Source organism: Octopus sinensis, linkage group LG8, assembly GCF_006345805.1.
Source record: "Octopus sinensis linkage group LG8, ASM634580v1, whole genome shotgun sequence".
NCBI lineage: Eukaryota > Metazoa > Mollusca > Cephalopoda > Octopoda > Octopodidae > Octopus > Octopus sinensis.
This window is the reverse complement of record NC_043004.1, coordinates 17,125,082-17,139,928: the sequence shown is the minus strand read 5'-3', so window position 1 is coordinate 17,139,928 and position 14,847 is coordinate 17,125,082. Positions and strand designations below refer to the sequence as shown.

The window sequence follows — 14,847 nt, the reverse complement described above, 5'->3', positions numbered from 1 at the left end:
ATATTATATATATATATATATATATATATATATATAGTGGCAGTCTACTCGCTACCGACTGAGAAAGACCATCACTCGCCATTATGGACATTGTGCACTCAAACAAATTTATTCTTAACATTTGTGGCTCCGCTGATGTCTAATGAGCCCAACCCTTGATAAATATACACGTCTGGAGATATTGTAGACCAAGCTTCCTCCCTTCACTATACTGGCGGTGCGTTTTCAAGCGGCTCGCTTGATTTCAGTATGAAAAATGCGTGTTTTTTAAGAAGCACCCACTCCATCTTTTACTTGTTTCCTCCATTGGTGGCGATAACATGCATTGTTTTCTCAATTGATCTCCTATATAACATATTGTTTCAACGAATGTTTTATAGAATCGTAGTCTTCGTTTCCTCTGGGGACGCTTTCACAAAAAGGTCGCCATATTGCATTTGCTTAGGGATCCTTCAATCATTCTTCTGAACAAAGTGTCCAGTCCAACATAGAAAGGTGCTCGTGCACCATCGAGCTAATACTCAAGATGTCAGCTTCTCTCAAAAAATTGTGTCTGAAGCCTGCGAAGACCAGCCAACGTTCAGAATGTGTCTCAGAGATTTCTGATGAAAGCGTTCAAGGTCCTCTATGTAATGCCTCTAAAGGGTCTATATCTCACATGAGTAGATGAGGGACTTCAGCACACACAGACACAAACACTCACACACACGCACGCACAGCAATTTTTGTTCGCCTTTTGATGCTATGATGAGGCTAAAATTGAGACTCAAGAGCCCTGAAAATGTCAGTTGCTTTGAAAAGTCTTAAGGGTATTTCATCATCCAAGAAGCACGAACGGCTGAATGTGCTGCCCAGTAGACAAACTTGTGTACGACTTCCAATGCTGTTCCTTTAACTAAGACATGGTGTCACATGTGTGTTTCCTGATGCAAGCTAGAACGTTATAACAGAATTGACCTGGCTGCTGAATCCAAAAGTCTTGCAAGAAATTACATATCTTCAAATAGATGAGCAGCTAAGTCGCAATCATCCGCATAAAGTAGATTACAAATAAGAGATTGATAAGCTTTCCTACTGGCAGCAAATCGATGCAAGTTGAAGAAATAACCAGAAGATTGGTATCTGACATATATCCCAGCAAAAAATCATCCGCAAAAGAAAAAACATAAGACGAGAGTAGCAGCAAAATACATGGAAAAGAGACTTGGGGAAAGTATGTCACCTTGCTTGACAATATTCTCTACAAAAATGGGTATCGATATGTTACAACTGATCTTGACCTATGCATTTATCGTACCATGAAATGATTTAATTACCGATACAGAGTGACCCAGACAAACACGTTTGTCCAATATTTTCCGCAGGAAGGCCCTCTGTATAGACATATATACATGATACGTACACAAACACATAATATACTTAAGGTTATAAATATATATATATACAGGGTGCGGTGAATAAACTGTCTTCTAAATTACGCAAAAACGAAAATAACACTGACATATCATTTTAACAGATATGTTTAGCAAAATTACATAAAAATATCTTGAAATACTAAACAGTAAATCTATTCAATAAAATCACCATCGGCTTCAGCCACGTCCTCTAGAAAACTTCGGAATCTTCTGCAACTCTTATTTGAGTTGGTGAATGCTACCTTAATCCTTGTCGTGAGTTCATCTTTGGCATTACAAGGAGTCTTGTTGGTCTCTCGTCCAACTACGTTCCACACATAATAATCAAAGGGGTTGCACTCTGGGGAGTTAGGTCGTCAGATGTTACGGGTGATGTGGTCGCAGAAATTGTCTGACAACAGCCATTACTGAGTCCTGCTTAAATGGCATGGCGTAGAGTCCTGTTGCCAGACACAGGCTCTTCCAGTAACCATCCTTTTGATGCAGGGCAGTACTACCTCCCCCAGGCACTTGATGTAGGCCTCCGTGTTGTGTCTCAGGCCGCATGGGAAGATGAATAGAGGAATAACGTAGCCATCACAAGTGATCACTCCAAAATCCATGATGTTGACTGGATGTTTGATTTTATCACTCTCGGTACATGTCCTCAGAGCGATACCTAATACTCTGAAATGTTCGAATTCGAACTCCCGGCGCGAATGCCAAGCAGTACACCATATCTTTTCCAAATTACTGGTAGAATGAATTGAGTCATGGTGGTGTTTTTCCCACAGACGGTGCCCAACTATACTCTGTAGTCGACAAAATGAAAAACAAACAATGCACATGAGTGAAATTAGAAATATAAAATGGTGACAATTTACTCATTGCACCCTGTAAATATATATATATATATATATATAATAGATATATATATTATATATATATATATATATATATATATATATATATATATATACATTATATATTATATTATATATATATATATTATATATATATACATCATATATACATACATATATATATATATATATATATATATTACATATATACATACATATATATATATATATATATATATATATATATACATACATATATATATATATAATATATATATTATATATATGATATATATATATATACATGTATATATTATACATATATATACATATACATATACACATACATATATATACATACATACACATATATATACATACACATACTTCTATCCATACATATATACATATATTTCGACTCTTTCTCTCTCGTCTTCATATTCCTTTTCTAGCATCCCAACTTCCTTTGTCTCTCTCTCATCTTTTCATTCGTAATTATCAACTTCCTCCCTTCCTTCCTTCCTTCCTTCCTTCCTTCCTTCCCTGTTCTCTCTACCGCTCTCTCTCCTTCTCTCTCATCCTCCTTCTCTTGTAACTACCGCTCACACGTGACCCGTGACTAATTTTCTCATCTCTCTGCCTTTACGCCACCGGACGCTTAGCTTGCCGGTCAACATTCATCTCTTATCTTGCTATTTCTCTTTCTATATCCGTTCAGGATTACTTCTAGACTGTTTCTTTGAGAGGCTAGAGATGAAGTGTAAGGTGATATTTTATTATACTAGGCTTAGAAAAGTGGTAGCTGGGAGGGGACCGAGGTAAGGATAAAGGATAAAGAAAAGTAAAAAATGAAGAAATATATAAATACATAAATAAAGCAAATCAGGTATAAAGTCGGGGTTTAGGGTTCGCTAGTTAAGGCTAAAGGTCAAAGAAAGGATGGCAGAGATACTTTATAATTTAAGAGTATTCAGTAGATATAGATTGAATACCGGGGGAGGGTACAAAGGAAATCAAATGATTGGTTCTTGCTATTAGGAATTGTAGTGCTTTGTGCAATTGATTTATCTGGTAAAGGAGAAAGATGTAGGATGTTGTAATAGATACGAATATGCTATATGGGATATATAGCACACACACACATACACACCCACACACCCACACACACACATACACACACACACATTATGCTTGTATTTCAGATATCAAGTTAAAATAACATAAACCTCCAATGGTCTATACAAATTCAGAGGCTGCCTAGGGAGGCCACTGGATTTAAATGTCATATGAAGTAAAAGATAACACCACAAGGATCAGTGAGGCAGAAGAATTTGGGCCCTAGTTTTATTTATGCGCTTTCAGCCAAAGAACAAACGCAGCATCATGCTTTAACATTATATATCTTTGACGACAATCTTTTTGTCTTCGTCAGCTATTTCTGATTAAGGTCAATCAATAGATGCTGCTTGTTACTAACACTATCTTGCTCCGTTCGCCTGACATATTACGGAAAAGAAAATATTTTGACCATTGTGTTGGTATCTGTTTGGCAGTCTACCATGCAATAAATACGAAGAATCTGTCTGTTTGTCTTCTAACACATGATTTAAGACAGTGGATAATGATATTAAGGAAAAATTGCCAAAGAAATTTCATTAAGCGGAAGATTAAAAAGATGTTGTCTCTAGAACTTGTATACATGTATGTTTTCTAGGATCGATTCCTGGCAATCAAAAACCATGTGATTTTGGTAAAACAACCGTAAAAACAATTCGAAGAAAATAGGCTTCAAATTTCTAGAAAAGGTGAATGCTATGGCTATTCGCATGAAAGAAAAAAGAAGAAACAATACTAGTTGTGCAAAAGAAGAGAAAGAAGGAACTAAGATCTCATTATAGTTGGAGGAAAGAACAAGAATTAAGAAATGTTCAATCGAAAATACAGATTAGGATGAAGAAATTTGGAATGGCCACATCAGAGGTGGTAGCAATTGTTTTTGTCTTCGTCAGCTATTTCTGATTAAGGTCAATCAATTGTAAAACGGTAAGAAAGAGAAGAGGGTGTGTGAAAGAGAGAGTGTGAAAAAGAATCAAGAAGGGGACAGAAAGGACGTGTGATGGGGAGAAAATAATACGGAGAACAAATATTAAATGAACTTGAGAACAAATGATAAAGATAAAGAGGGAACAAGAAAGAATGAGAAAATAAGAAATAGAGAGAATGGCAACAGCGAGAGAATGTCACTTGGTTGGTTACGAAGACAAGTATTACAGTTGATCTGATTAACGGTGCAACTTGCTTGTGAAATTAGGGTGCAAGTGGCTGAGTACACCACAAATATAGGTACCCTTAACGTAGTTCTCAAGGAGATTCAACATGACACAGAATGTGACAAGGCTGGCCCTTTAAAATACGGGTAAGACTCATGTTTGCCAACTGTGTGGACTGGAGCAACATGAAATAAAGTGTCTTGCTCAAGGACACTGTGCGTCGCCGGGAATGGAACTCACGACACTATGATCGCGAACCGAATACCCAAACCACTAAGCCACGCGAGAATGGTCACAGCGGGAGGGACACATATCGATTGTTGGGTGAAATTGTTAGGATGCTGTGTGTGCCACGAATCTAGTCATGAAAACTCAAAATGAAACACGGAAAGTATTAACGAAAAAGGAATGAAAAAAAACAACAAAGAACAAAAAACATGGAAATTCTATCATCGGCCAAGAAGACCAGATTCAAGCGTAGTTTTAGTATGCTGAGAGTACGGAGATTTTAGTTTAATTGTACCGATCATTTGGTTGCGTCAATGATAGAGGGAACGCCACTAAAGTGATGTAGAAACAAAGGCTAAACGGGAAGAACAACAACATTACATACATACATACATACATACATACATACATACATACATGCATACATATGTGTGTGTGTGTATGTGTGTATGGTTTTACAAGAAGAGAACTGACAATGGCTTCGAATTTTCGGTAGTATAACGAAAATGTTTCATAAACATGTAGCACTAAAATTATTGAGCAATCCTTCAATTTAATTTGTTTTTATATATATAACTTGACATAAAACCACATTAACGAGTATATATATATATATAATATATATATATAGATATATATATATATATATATATATATATATATATATATTATATAGTGGTTGTATTGTCAACTTAACGTGACAATCCCGCAAGGGAATTACATCACCACTATTTAGCCCTAGAAAGCATCGACGCTTCCTGTCGGCCTTGACACATTTCCTGTGTCCTTATATATTTACGAAGGGGAGACAAACACCCCCAACAGCTAGGCCTGCATCAAGAGACATGCATGTTTCTGAGTCTTGCCCATCATCAGTCTAGAGTAGCAAGGCCTGCTAGCTGAAGATATTTTTCTAGACTTCGTAATATATAAGGACACAGGAAATGTGTCAAGGCCGACAGGAAGCGTCGATGCTTCCTAGGGCTAAATAGCGGTGGTGTAATTCCCTTACGGGACTGTCACGTTAAGTTGACTGTATACAACCACTCTATCGCTCCACCACCGCATATATCTCTATGAGATATTAGAAATTTAATATTTCTGATATATATATATATATATATATATATATAAATACATTTATGCTTGTATATATATATATATATATATATATAATATATATATATATATATATATGTAATGTATATATTTAATTTTATTTGTTAGGGAATAAAACTTCCGGCATAACAGGGGTTCAAATTATTCTGAATTAGAAATATATATTTTCATTTAGAGAGAGTAGGCCCCTTCATCTCACCATATAAAAGAATTAGAATTTAAATACTTGCTACTTTATAACTTGCCAAGTTATAAAGTAGTATTTAAATTTTAATTCTTTTATATGGTGAGATGAAGGGGCCTACTATCTCTAAACGAAAATATGTATGTATATATAATGATGAAACAAAAGATAGGTTACTAAAATATATTCTGTTGTAAAATTATAATGTGCACGAAATCATGTACTAAAATATATAGATGTATAAATATATAAATACACTTAAAAATATATTGATATAAATATTTAAATATGCTAAGAATATATTAAGAACATACAATATATAGTCCTACTTACAATAAAAACGGTATTGATATTATATACACAGAATGGGTTGAGTGCAGAGAATACTGTAAATCAATATAGGTGTCTGTAGTTCGTTAAAATCCGACAGCTGTTTCTAGGGGCACAGGGGTACAAAGATGTAGTAATAGAATTTAAGTTCCATTAATCTAATATCACCGCCTCCTTCTTCAGGGAATTTGCCAACTGGTAAAGCTGCATTTGTCATGCAAAAAGTGCATGGCAAACGTAGCTTTAATATATTCATAGCATATTTATATATATATATCTATATATTTTAAATGTATTTTTGATACATTTTAAAGTGTATTTATATATTTATATATCTATATATTTCAGTACATGATTTTGTGCACATAATAATTTTACAACAGAATATGTTTTAGTAACCTGTCTTTGTTCTCTCATCATTATTTTTCCTATTTTATTATGACACAAATATACTGAGTACTTCGATGTGTCCTATATATAGAGAAAATTTCATCTCTTGAAAATATTATATATATATATATATTCTTTATTTGTGAATTAACGCTCAATTTATAAATAAAGAAATTATTTATCCACCAACACGGTGTTGAGCACTCATTCTAACGCTCTACTGTTATGTATGTATATATATATACGTATTGGAAAAATAGCAGTTGAAAATGCACTGAGAATAGTTAAAATTTTTTTTTTTGAAATATTTGATGCTTTAACCGGTTTCACTGTTTACACTGATTTTCAAAAAGTTCAAATAGAAAGACGTGGCTTGTGTCGCAGCTGTCTTGCTTCTGACTAGGGTTTGAAGTCTGTCCTATTTTTATAAGGAATTCATATCTAAAATGAGTTTTTTTTATTAAGATTTGATTGGTAGAGACTGGTCACATGACTGGTCTTAGAAATTTTTGTATTTTCCCCACTACGTCCGTGTGTTAGTATCAAGTGACAATGTTTGGCGTCTTAAGTTTAGGCTGACACGGTTGACTGAACAAGTCGAAACAATCAATGCTCTGAATGTTTTCTGTCAAGCGATTGTAGAGAATGAACACATGATTAAGTTTATAGACTTTTGTATGTTTCCCGCTGAACTCTACAAAAGAAATATATTATCTATGTTACAAGATGTGACCCACTACGAAAAGGTAAATAATTACCAAAAACCAAAGACAATGACTAAACTGAACATACTCATTCACAGATGTCAAAAAGGTTTAACAAATAAAGAATGTGACTGCCTAACCCACTTTGATTGCAAGACCAGCTACTTCTATGGTCTCCTCAAAATCCATAAGAACAAACTATTAAAAATGTATGTAAAGAACCAACTTCAAGTTGCATAAGCGTACAATATCCCACCGACCTTAAATTTAGACCAATCGGAGCACAGAATAAGCAACTTTTTAGATATATTACTGAAACCTATTTTAAAATATATACCAAGCCTTGTGAGGGATGATCCGGACCTGATAAACTACGTCTCAAAATCCATAAACAATGATACTACTATTGTATCTTATGATGTGGTAAACCTATATACCACAATCCCACATCAATATGGACCAGAGGCAATAAATTTCTGAGTTGAGAAATTCCATCATGAAATTCCGGACAGAACTGAAAAGAATTTCATCACTGAAGGATTAAAGTTTATCTTCGAAAACAACTTGTTTGACTTCGAAGGTAATATTTACAAACAAATATCTAGGACTGTGATGGGGACAAAAGTTGCTCCGAAGTGCGTCAATCTAGTCATGGCATACATGGCGGTCCAGATATATGGACAATCTAAATTAATATATGGCTTGAACTTCCACAAATGCCTACTAGAAAACTGGAAACAATTCTTAGATGACTGCCTAATCCGATGGACGTACACATTTGAACAACTTAAAGATTTCAAAAATCTAATCAACAGCATAAACAATAATATTAACTTGACTATGGAATAGTAATACTTAAAAGACAATATTCATTAATGCTAACAGACAACGGAACAGAACGTGCCAAAGCAATAAATATCAAAGAACTGCGAAAATCGAAAAACGAACCAGATTCATCCAGTAATTTGCCCTTTATTACAACATAAAACCTAAGAAAGCCAGAGGTTTACAATATTATACACCAGAACATCCCACTACTAAAGCAAGACTCAAGAATGAAACAAGATAATCAAAATTAAAAGACAATGAAAGTCTCTCAAAAGACCCTCACCAGTGCTAAATTACCTTCCACAATTCCTACACCAACAGTAAAAAAATGTGGCTGTCTAATTGCGGGACCTGCATCAACCTTGTTGAAGACACAACATACAAATTCAAAACAGGACATACTTTTACCTTAAAAAATCACTTTACGTGTTCTTCAAAGGAATTTAATATACGCTATCCAATGTCAAAAATGTAATGAGAATTACGTAGGTTAAACAAAGCTTACTCTAAGAAATTGACTGACCATTCACCGACAACAAATACGAAACTCCAGTACTAGACAGAGCCACGGAGTGGTCGCATAGACATATGTGCAAAAACTAAGTCTCCCAAATTCCAGGTCTTCGCATTCTACTTGTGTTCAGCGAATACCACAGATGAAGCACGGATAAACAAAGAAAATACTTTCATACAAAAGTACAAACCAAGACTTAACGAACTTTAACAGAGTTAACTATTCACACACAAAGTTCATTCTGCCACTTATCACGAGAAAGCTACACAGTGAACAACCTAAACTTTAACCATTGGACTACATACAAACGAATCATGTCGACATATAAACACACATACACACACACACACACACAACACATGTGTATATATATATTATATATATATATATATATATATATTATATATTAATATATATATATATGTATGTATATATAAATATTATATATATATGTGTTATTATATTTATAGATATATATATATATATATATACATAGATTATATATACATATATAATGATATATGTATATATATGTATATATTATACATATGTATATTGCATGTACTTATACATACATACATATGTACATATTCACACACACACGCTCACATGACACTAACATCAGTTCCAGTAACCTAGAAACACTGCCCCTCGTTAGCTACGAACGATCACAACATTCATTCCTCACAGAAAAAATATATAAATCTGTCGATTCAAAATATATAAATCTTTAGATTTAGAAGGGAGAGAAGAATGAGCGATATATATTATAACATCATGACGTACAAATTAGAGTTGAAAATTTATATTTAGCCAGATTAAATGGAAACAATAGACTAAAATCCAGATATACTGAAGAAATATATATCTGTACACACAGATGTGTGTTTATGCGCGTGTGTATGAATGTATGCTTATGCGTATGTATCTATGCGTTTGTGCGTGTGCGAGTGTATTTGTGTATGTTTGTGCGAGTTTGGTGTGTGTGAGCGTTTTATATTCCCATCCACGTAGAAGCTGTATTTAGTTACATATTTCTTATTTCTTTACTGCCCACAAGGGGCTACACAAAGAGGGGACAAACAAGGACAGACAAACGGATTAAGTCGATTATATCGAACCCAGTGCGTAACTGGTACTTAATTTAACGACCCCGAAAGGATGAAAGGCAAAGTCGACCTCGGCGGAATTTGAACTCAGAACGAACGTAACGGCAGACGAAATACCGCTAAGCATTTCGCCCGGCGTGCTAACGTTTCTGCCAGCTCGCCGCCTATTAGCTACATATTTCTATTCAAGTGAGCCGTTATGCCCTGGCCGGACCGAAAATAGTCCAGTTCTAGCAGGCCTATGATCAAAGTCGTTCTAGACATGACCATCTTGTCTTTACGTTTATCTAAAGTTACATCGTGCAATATTTCGTTACGGATTTTAAAACGCTAAAGTTTGTGATCCGAAGGAAATCTGGTTGCTGCTGATAGCATGTTGAGCATCTACATAAAAGTCCCCTCATTCATTCGTATACTTTTCAATTAGTTTTTGGTCTGCCTAACATTCAAACTCGCCCTTTAACATTCATGAGCCCTTGTAGTCCCAATATTTTAGGACTAAATCATACAAACAGGCTTTCTTGACTCGAAAAAGACCCTTGTTTTTATAATATTTTGCTTTGGTATATTGGTTTGAACATCTGTCATTTGTACAGAAGAACTGGGTTCAAGGCCCACGTGTAGGTTTCAACTTTCATTGTTTTTATAAAAGCGATGACATAACTGTGTGGTAAAGAATCTTGCAATACAACCATGTGGTGTCATATTCAATTCTACTGTGCTACATTTTGGCCGAATTTTCTACTGTAGCCCTAGGCCGACTAGTGCCTTCTGAGAAGTGAACTTAGTAGACGGAAAATGGGTGTAAGCACGTTGCATGTATAAATATACATAATTAAAAAATGGGGAAGGCCGGTTTATAGGATTACCTTAGGTTTCCCGTACATAAAGGGTTTAGCTTTATGGCGTATCGTCAGATCCCAAAAACCTGTTGGCCCATGACCTCTTCAAATTATGGAGAGTCATGGGCCAACAGGTTTTTGAGATTTGGGATCTGACGATACACCATAAAGATAAACCCTTTATGGACGGGAAACCTAAGGTAATCCCATAAACAGGCCTTCCCCATTTTTTGATATACTGCTCTGCATCTTAGAGTGTGCTTCTTCTTTCGGATTTATGTTGTCTGCAAACGATGTATATATATATATACTAGCAGTATCACCCGGTGTTGCTTGGGTTTGTTTCGACCCTTTAGAATTGGAATTTTTGAAAAGTAAAAATTTTGCATTATGCAACTTGTTATTCTCTTCAAGTGAACATTTTTCCAGTTGAAATACACCGAAAAATGGTGACACAGCAGTCAAAAATCGTAAAAAATAGGGATAAGGCCTAGACAAACACATTATCGATTTTTGCACTTGCGAGATGAATTTCGGAACAGAAATAGCGCAGTTCAATTTTCATTCGCCTAAACTTTAAGTGACCCATTTTTGGTGGTCTACGATTTGTTGGCTAGGAGGAGATGTGCCGGGAAGTTAAACACACAGACACACACACAGACACACACACAGATACACACACAGACACACAAGTTGAGATTTATATATATAAGGGTCGATTTCTTCCCTACAAGGCGGTGCTGCAGCATGACCACAGTCATACATACATACATACACACACACACACACAGATATATATATATATTATATATATATACACACACACAGACACATATATATATGTGTATGTATATATATATATATATATATATATATATATATATATTAATATGAATTTGTGTGTGTGGTGTGTGTGTTTGTCTTTGTGCTTGGGCCCAACTCCACCGCTTGAAAACCGGTTTGGGTTTGTTTACGCGCTCCCGTAATAATGCGGTTCGTAAAATCAGACTGAAAAACTTACTCCCAGAGTAAAAAAAAAATCCTGTGGGCAATCTGTTCAAGTAAAAAAAGAAAAAAGAAAACTCTTTAAGGCGGTGCCCCTGTAACAAGTAACAGATATGAGATAAAAAGATATGAAATAGTGTATATGAAATATAATATGAAATAGTGTGATAACAGTTTGGAACATAGAAGGAAAGAAATGATCACATTTAAACAAAAGAGAGAGTAGTCAGAACGGAATCAACAGACTCAGTCTATAAATTGAAAGATCGAACAACGTTTCATCCGTTCGATTTTTCCCCATATGAATAACGGCCCGATTGCTTTATATGTCTTAACTTTATTAAAGTATATCGTCGACTTCAGAAGATTATGTGTTAACATACTACTTCTGAGATTACTTCTAAATATATACTTTTTCAGATAATATAGATTTCTGTTAAACAAGTGGTCAATATATATCATCTCCAACGAAGATATGCCACAGCTTGAAAGAAACCAAAAAAAAAGAAAGAAAAATGTAATTCTGTATGTATGTATTTTTCTATCTCTCTATATCTACACACGCACACACACACACACAACACACACATGTATGTAGGTATATATATATATATTTATATATTTTACACAGGCAAACACACACATACGTGTGGTTATGTGTGTGTGCATAAATATATATATATGTACTCACCTTTGTTTGTATATGTATATGTATGTATATATATATATGTGTGTGTGTGTGTGTATGTATATACATATATGTATGTATGTGTTTTGTGTGTGTAACATTACATGCATATATACATAACAAGTGTGCATATCTATCAATCAATCAATCTATCTATCTATCTATCTATCTATCTATCTATCTATCTATCTATCTATCTATCTATCTATCTATCTATCTATCTATCTATCTATCTATCGGTACATACATATAATATTAAATATATATGCCATACATTATCTCAATATACACGACATTGTATAATATTAATGTATACTATATATTCTGGTGAAATTATATATTGCTTTTGTGAAATTTATTATATAGCAGCGTTATATTTCCTCTCTCTATGACCAAGGACAAGCCACTCAAGTATATAATAGATATTCAGATTGATTATAAAAATTTAATAACAGTCTGTCGTTTTCTGAATTTTTCCTACGTCATCCTCGTCTTCCTCGTCAGGCAAACACTCCCCCACGCTTGCTCGCATGTACATTACTTTTAACCAGTAATATCTATTATTCCTAACCAACAGTGTAGCGGTGTGGCCTTTATGAGTCATAGTGCTATTGGCGTTGTATGTATATACACACACATATATGTATATACATATACTCTTTTACTTGTTTCAGTCATTTGACTGCGGCCATGCTGGGGCACCGCCTTTATATATATATGCTAATAAAACTGAGATAGTTATTTCAAAGCAAGTTTTAAAATAAAGATATTGTAAAATTCTTGTTGACTGTTGTGTGCATAGGCATATATGCATGTGTGTACACACACACGCACACACATACACACACACACACAAACACACACACACACACACATACACACACACAAACACACACATATATATATATATGTATATATATATATATGTATATATATATATATATGTGTATATATATAAGCATATGCATAAATGTGTATAAATATATATGTATATGTGTGTGTTTACATACGTGTATCTCTCTCTCTCTCTCTCTCTCTCTCTCTAACTTACGTTTCATATCTACACTACACGAATAAAGATAATCTCGCTGGAAAAAGCTGAGTGATATCTTGAACAACGGCCTTTTCGAATAGGTGCCGGGCAGTTATCTCATGACGGTTAGGTAGTTTATATTTGCCACTGGTGCTGCATGTAATTCTATAATTGTGGGCAATAAAGAAAAGTCTCACCGAATGAGTCAATAAGTGTTAATCTGTTGTTGGTATATTGCTCTAAGTAGATCTATGACGTTCTATCCATGACTGTCCTGTTTCTATATATATACGCATACATACATACATTGGAGATTTATCCGGTATTTCTTGAAGGAATTTTTTCCAAAATCTTCTTGAAGTTTATGGGGTCTTTTTCTGCTTTAATGTGTTTTGGTATAATGTTAAACAGAGCGGGACCAATTGAGGTGCGGTAATTATACCGTATTGTTGTTATGAGAGGCGAATGTGATTTATGTTGTGGGCGGATAGCACGAGGCCTACGTTTTGTGTGTATCTTAAAGGTGATGCCAACATCATTTGGACAATATATATATAATAAGTGTAGGTGGCATACGAGTGGATATATATTTATAAAAAAGAAGTTTGAAAACGCCTCTATATAAGTTAAATTTTAATTTTCTTAGAGATTTTACATGTTTCGGTTCTTCTTGAAAAAACGAACCTTATCAAAAACATTTTAAGAAGTTAAGTATAATAAAAAAGTTCACAATTGTTTCTTACTAGTCTCAACAGAATCCACATGGTGGTGTTTTGTGGTGGCTGAAATTGTGGAAATGACCAGCGACCGAAATAGCACTGCTACTACTGCTATTTCGGTCGCTGGTTCGTTTTTTGAAGAAGGTTCGTTTTTTCAAGAAGAACCGAAACATGTAAAATCTCCAAGAAAATCAAAATTTAACTTATATAGAGGCGTTTTCAAACTTCTTTTATATATATATATATAGGTGTGTACGAGGTGGTGTTATACTGGTCCAAACCTATCAAAGTTATACATACATACATACATACATACATACACATTTATATATATATATATATATATATATATATATATATATAGTTAATCAAAACAAGAAAATAAAAAAAACAAAAAAAACAACAACGCGAGGACGTGGAACAAATAAGTATTATTGGACGCTCAGGAAAGAAGGGAAGAAGGAGGCTTTAACGTTTTCGAGCGGAGCTCTTCGTCGAATCATAGGAGAAGGAAAGATCCCGAAAGGGAAGACGGAGGAAATAAATCGCCAGCGGTACTCACGAGGTCACATATTGAAAGACCGGAAGTAAAGGTGAAGAATAATGTTTTTTAAAGACAGGAGAGTT

At 34.5% G+C, this 14,847-nt stretch overlaps 1 long non-coding RNA gene across 1 annotated transcript in view; it reads left to right on the top strand.

Moving 5' to 3' along the window:
* The first annotated feature begins 1,433 nt into the window (after positions 1-1,433).
* Positions 1,434-14,847, top strand: part of LOC118764412 — a 14,850-nt gene continuing 1,436 nt past the window's right edge. The window contains exons 1-2 of the long non-coding RNA XR_005000226.1: positions 1,434-1,448; positions 12,127-12,132. This is a non-coding gene — a long non-coding RNA (uncharacterized LOC118764412). The remainder of the gene's footprint in view (positions 1,449-12,126; positions 12,133-14,847) is intronic.